The following is a 6,136-nucleotide window of genomic DNA, read 5'->3' as shown; positions in this document are numbered from 1 at the left end:
CAACCATGTTGCACCAACAACAACAACCGCCATTCACCATTGACTGCCGGTGAAGTCACCACGGCGCTTCTGCCTTGCTAGGTGCACTTTGAGGCTGACAGGAGGTCACGGAACAGACCCAGGTGCCATGGGTTGACTGAGATGGCTGGCAGATGCACCAACTGTGCTCTCCACTGTGCCGAGTTCATAACGCAGCTCCATAAGCACTGCGCTACCACTCCCACCATGAATGAATTATTTATTTAATGTTACATTCGCGAAAAATAAAAAAAATTGGTCGAGGACATCAATGGCCTAACATTTTGAGAGGCGTCTCTGCCTCACACACCGATAGCGCGGGTAAAGTTTACTTGTTTAACCAAGTGAAACCCCAAGAGACTAGAATATTCTCATTTGCAAAAGTGACCTGGTTCACCAAAACGACAAAAGCAAAACAAACTACAGCAATGACTCAAATAGAAATCGAGCAAAAACAACTGTGTCACATGATATTCTGAATCTATAACGGTTAAAGCACCCCACTGGGCGATCAATAAGATATTGTACAGAACTGCGAATGTCATAGAATATTTTATTTTTCCGAGAAAGGCCATGATGCACTAAGTGCTAGCACAAGGCGTACCGTTCACATGTGATCGGCAGCAGTTGTGCTCCTCCTTTCACTAGGGGCCTCAGAGCAGGCCCTGTTATAGCCCTGACCTTCCGTGACCTCGGCATCATTAGATGCACGGGGCATCATTGGAGGCACGGAGCTCCAGTCACTGATGTCAGTACCAAACTATCACTACAGGCAGCTGTCCAGTGCTGGAGCCATGACAGGTCCAGCTGACCCAATTGGCGAGGTCGGTCCCCGTGAAATGTGACCTATTCTCATTGTGGAAGCAGTTTTCCACTTTCATTGTAGAGTGTAGTTTGAATACATGTAAATGTTTATTGGATACCCACCCCTTGGGTGCATCACTAATTGGTCTTCATCCAAAATTAATTGTTACATAAATATTCATATCTAAAATTCACAAAGTGAATGAAACTGCTCGTACACAAACATAAAACCAGAGATATACAACACGTTTAAGATATAATATCTATCAGCTATCCTACACAAATTCAATCTCGGGAAAATTGACAGCTAAAATGTGTCTCGAGTGCAGATTTGAATACTGTCACGGACGAGCCCTTGCTCTCGTACATTACGAGGGAGAGAGTACCACAGGGTAGGAGCCACAGACACAAAAACACGAGTGCCAGGAGGCTTCACTCAGACCCTGGGAATCTCGAGGGATCCCCACCAGCAGAGTGCGTTGAGCGGAAGGTGCGGTACTAAAGCTGTTATGAATTTTCATTATATTTCCCATGATATATTGCTGTGTTCATGTTATTATTACAGTATTATGATTATCCAGGAAAGCCCCACTGAGTCTGTAGACTTTTTTTCATGAAGGTCCTGCCAAGTTTTGTTTTGCAGTTAGGAGGGTGATGTTGGTGCTAGGTGAAATTCAAATTGAGTATTTTTTTTTCAACATTGGGATATTTGGCCAATTCCAGTTCCATTGTATGTTGTTGTTTTTTAGCAATGGGAGGAAACTTGAGAACCCAGAGGAAACTCATGCAGAACAGTGGGAGAACACACAAACTACACATACTAAGGTGTCCCAGCAGGGAATCGAACCCAGGGATCTCTTGCTGTGTGACACAAGTGTCACCACTGCATGACCATGTCACCCTAAATGTCGTGTATTCTAGGTGTTGTGCATTCATATACTGTACATTGAATTGATGCACAGCACTCTTAGATGTCGTGGGATAGGGGTCATTTGACCATACTTCGCCACGCTGGTCAGTGCCGGTTGGTGAAGACCTGCTTCAGATATCACCCGCCACTGATGTTAGCCGTGGCTGGCAATCAACATCCATAATTCACCATTCATTGGCAACACACAGCATTGGCCTGATGGTGTGATATGGTTTATGGAGAGCCTTGGTTATAGAGTTATGGATTTAAATAGGCTAGGAATAGCGAACCTCTTTCCAAGGGACGAATAGGCCTTTAAAATAACTTTGGCGGGCTGCACATGAAGGCACTTCATTTGCTTCTGTCAGGCAGTGGCATGTGGCTGGGCGTACTAAATTCTGAAAGTTAATCCAATAATTTGGTGATACTACGTTGACAGTGGCACGCAAGAATAAATAACAAAATAACTCAACACATGTATCAATAACACTGTAGCCTTAAAAAAAATTAAAATTAACAAAAGTAAAATTTAAATAAAAAATAAAATAAAAATCACGACGTTTCGGAGGCAACACAAGCCTCCGTCTTCAGGTGGAACCGTCACAGCACGCTCGCTGTATCATTATTTTTTATTTAAATTTTATTTATTTTATTTTTATTTTACTTTTATTAATTTAAATTTTTTTTACCTACGTGACTTTACCGAAAAAACCCAAGAAGATGAATCCTTGCAGTCACGAAAGCTTCAAATCTAGAATTCATGACATCGTCATCCAAAGTCCTGTGGCGAGGGATGAACGACGAAGCAGCAGGCGTTTATGCACTGTGAGCTGTAGCCTTGGACCCACACACGGGCAGGCTCAGGTTATCGGGTCACTTTTCACTGGACTGAAGCGGCAGTGGAACTCGGCAGCAGCCTGAGCATCTGAGCAGCCCTAATCAGGATCACACTGTTCACCTCCCTAGCACGAGGAAGGGGCTATAAAAGATGCCCTAAACATTGTCTGCTTCACATTACCCTGGCCAGCCTACCACAGCTGGAAGGGATCCCGCGTCAGCGGTCGAACAAAGAAAATCAAAGGCACACCGCTTAATATTGGTGCTTGGAATGTGCGCAGACTTATGGACAAAGCTGGACCAAAAAGACCTGAGAGACGTACCGCTCTTATCGGCAGAGAACTTTCCAGATACAAAATGGACATTGCCGCCCTAAGTGAGACCCGGCTAGCTGACACGGGACAGATTGCAGAAGTTGCAGCCGGTCACACCTTATTTGGGAGTTGGCGTGGAAAAGAGGAGAGACGCGACGCTGGTGTTGATTTTGCAGTAAAATCTAATCTGGTTAACCATCAAGCTTGCCCAAGGTGTATGAACGACCGTTTGATGACCCTGAAGCTCCAAATGACTGCACATTAGCTTCTGGCTCACATGCCGACCTGCAGACCCTCATGGTCCAGTTCTCAGCTGCCTGCGACAACTTTGGCTTCACAACCAGTACAAAGAAAACTGAAGTCATGGACCAACCTGCCCAAGGTAATTCTTATGTGGACCCAACTATCTCTGTGAAAAATGTCAGAAACTATCAACTGTAGACACGTTCATCTACCTACCTTGGTGGCACTTTGTCACGTGCTGTTCACAATAACGATGAAATAAACATCAGGAACGCCAATGATAGTGCAGTCTTTGACCGTCTGCGAGATTCAGTGAGGGGAAGGACATCCATCAAGCTGGCCACTAAACTGAAGGCTTACCAGGCAGTCATACGACCAACTCTAACTTATGGCTGCACAACCTGGACAGTAGACCAACACCATGCCAGGAAACTCAAATCACTTCCCCCTAAAATATTTGAGGAAGCTCCCACGGATAAAGTGGCAGGGCAACATGCCAGACACTGAAGTCCTCAGCCGTGCTGACATGCCGAGCATTCCCACACAATTTAAAGCTTTCGTGACTGCAGGGATTCATCTTCTTGGTTCTTTCGGTAAAGTCTTCACGTAGAAGGGAAATAATAAAATAATAAAAATAAAACATTATCAAATACAATTCTCACGACGTTTCGGCCACAACGCAAGCAGCCATCCTCAGGTGAAGAACAGGTCTGTCGGAAAGACAGTGTCTGAAGCATCTGAAGAAACGTCGTGAGAATTTTATTTTATTATGTTTTATTTTTATTATTTTATTATTTCCCTTCTGTGTGACTTTACCGTAAGAACCAAGAAGATCATTCCCACACACCTTATGAAAGCACAGCTCAGATGGGCCGGCTATGTGACCAGAATGCCTACCATTTGTCTCCCGCAGCAGATCTTCTTTGGAGAGCTGAAGAATGGGAAGCGAGCACAAAGACTCCCCAAAGGCTTCCCTGAAAAGCTTGAATACAGATCAACAGTCATGGGAAAGCCTTGCTCAGGATCGTCCGACCTGGCGAAATCTCATCTGGGATGGCGCTACCACCTCTGAAACCAGCAGGACCAAACATGCTGTGGTGAAGAGACAATAGCAAGGCCCGTATCAAGAGACCCGTCCGCCGGCAGCCTGCTACCAAGGCATCGTGTCCAGTGTGAGAGTGTCGAGAGTGTTGTTGATACTCCGACTGATGCTCCTGCTGTTGTGGAGTGACTCATGCAGCCAGCTATGGCTGCAGAGTTTGGTAGTACATGTTGTTACGTCGTTTATTGTGAAAATTCGGTGACAGTTCATATGATCACTGTTTCATTGCTTTTATGGCTTTATTTTGGTGATTTTCGAAAAAAATATTTGGTTTGGCCATGTTTGTTTGATGTAGTACAGAGTTAGACTGATGGCCTTAATCTAAGTTGTCTTGTGGTTGTTGTTTGACTTGCATCCCACTGGGATTTTTGCACACAGCGTTGGTGTACGGTGCTTTTTCTGCAATATTTTGCTCTTTTCTTGGATTTTCTGTTTGCACATAATCACTTTAAGATGTTTTCTTGTTCATGTTTTTGTTTGTTGCGGTTGCACCTGATTCAAGAGCCGAATGGCTCACAGGGCTATAGCTAATAAAGGAACTTGAACTTGTTCTGGGCTCAGATTAGCCTCTTCAGCCAACTGAGCGCTCACCTTACCCTAGACTCATCCCAACGAAGCGTGTCATGGTCATCATCAACCTTTGATGGACAAACAAGGAGGAAGGAGGAGCCTTAGAAGGAACAATTTGATAGATGACGTGTCGGGGCAATGGTCCTTCTTTACACCACATAGTCCAGAGAGATGGCGTGGATAAGAGTGGGAGCTTGTACTTTAAATCATGGGGCCTTTTGAGTATTAAACTTGAAAAATATTAAATCTTGACTTAAAGCTTTCAAAAACATATGAGACGATTTGCGGTGATGGATAAACATCGCCACTTTGCGGGCAGTTTGGAGACGAGAGGCCTCGTCACGTGGCCTCGGAGACGTTCCAAATGAAGTCTCAGACCGAGTATGGCCCACGAGCCACACGACTACACCAGTGCGCATGCGCGCGTTGAGACCCCCCCCACCCTCTCTGATGCGTGACCACGCCTATTCACCCCGCCCCTCAACAACGGCCACGCCTACTCCACCGCCCACTTCATTGTAGCCCCGCCTAGTCCATATTGACCACGCCTTCTACCAAACTTAGTAATCATTGGAAAGATAATCTTCTTGGTAGAATGGAAATAATAAAATAATAAAAATAAAACATAATACAATAATTCTCACGACGTTTCGGCCACAACGCAAGCAGCCGTCCTCAGGTGAAGAACAGGTCTGTCGGAAAGACATTCAGACGCTGTCTTTCCGACAGACCTGTTCTTCATCTGAGGACGGCTGCTTGCGTTGTGGCCGAAACGTCGTGAGAATTATTGTATTATGTTTTATTTTTATTATTTTATTATTTCCATTCTACGTGACTTTACCGAAAAAAACAAAAAGATGAATCCCTGCAGTCACGAAAGCTTTAAATCGAAACATTGGAAAGATGTTATTAACCATGCAAAAAATATTTAACTACACATAGTTGGAGCATTCCTGGCAGCGATTTAAGCCGCACCACCTCTACATAATAATAGGCTCAGTCAACCATTCTACACAACAGAGACTAATTTCTTGGCAGCGATTTAAGCCGCATCATCTCTACATAACAAAAAGGCTCAGTCCCTTTTACATGCACCTTTACATCATCCGCACCTAGTTTACACAACAAAGGCTCGTTCCTAACAGCGTGCTTCAGCCGCACCGAACCTCACAAAAACAATATTCAGGGCCTACCTTGCCTCCTCCCACCCTCAACCAGCTATCGTGCTGTGACTGTTCCACCTGAAGACGGAAGCTTGTGTTGCCTCCGAAACGTCGTGATTTTTATTTTATTTTTATTTTACTTTTATTAATTAAAAATTTGACCTACGTGACTTTA

This window comes from Lethenteron reissneri, chromosome 13, assembly GCF_015708825.2.
Source record: "Lethenteron reissneri isolate LAM-NWPU_2019-01 chromosome 13, ASM1570882v1, whole genome shotgun sequence".
In the NCBI taxonomy this organism is placed as follows: Eukaryota; Metazoa; Chordata; class Hyperoartia; order Petromyzontiformes; family Petromyzontidae; genus Lethenteron; species Lethenteron reissneri.
This window is presented reverse-complemented; position numbering follows the sequence as displayed.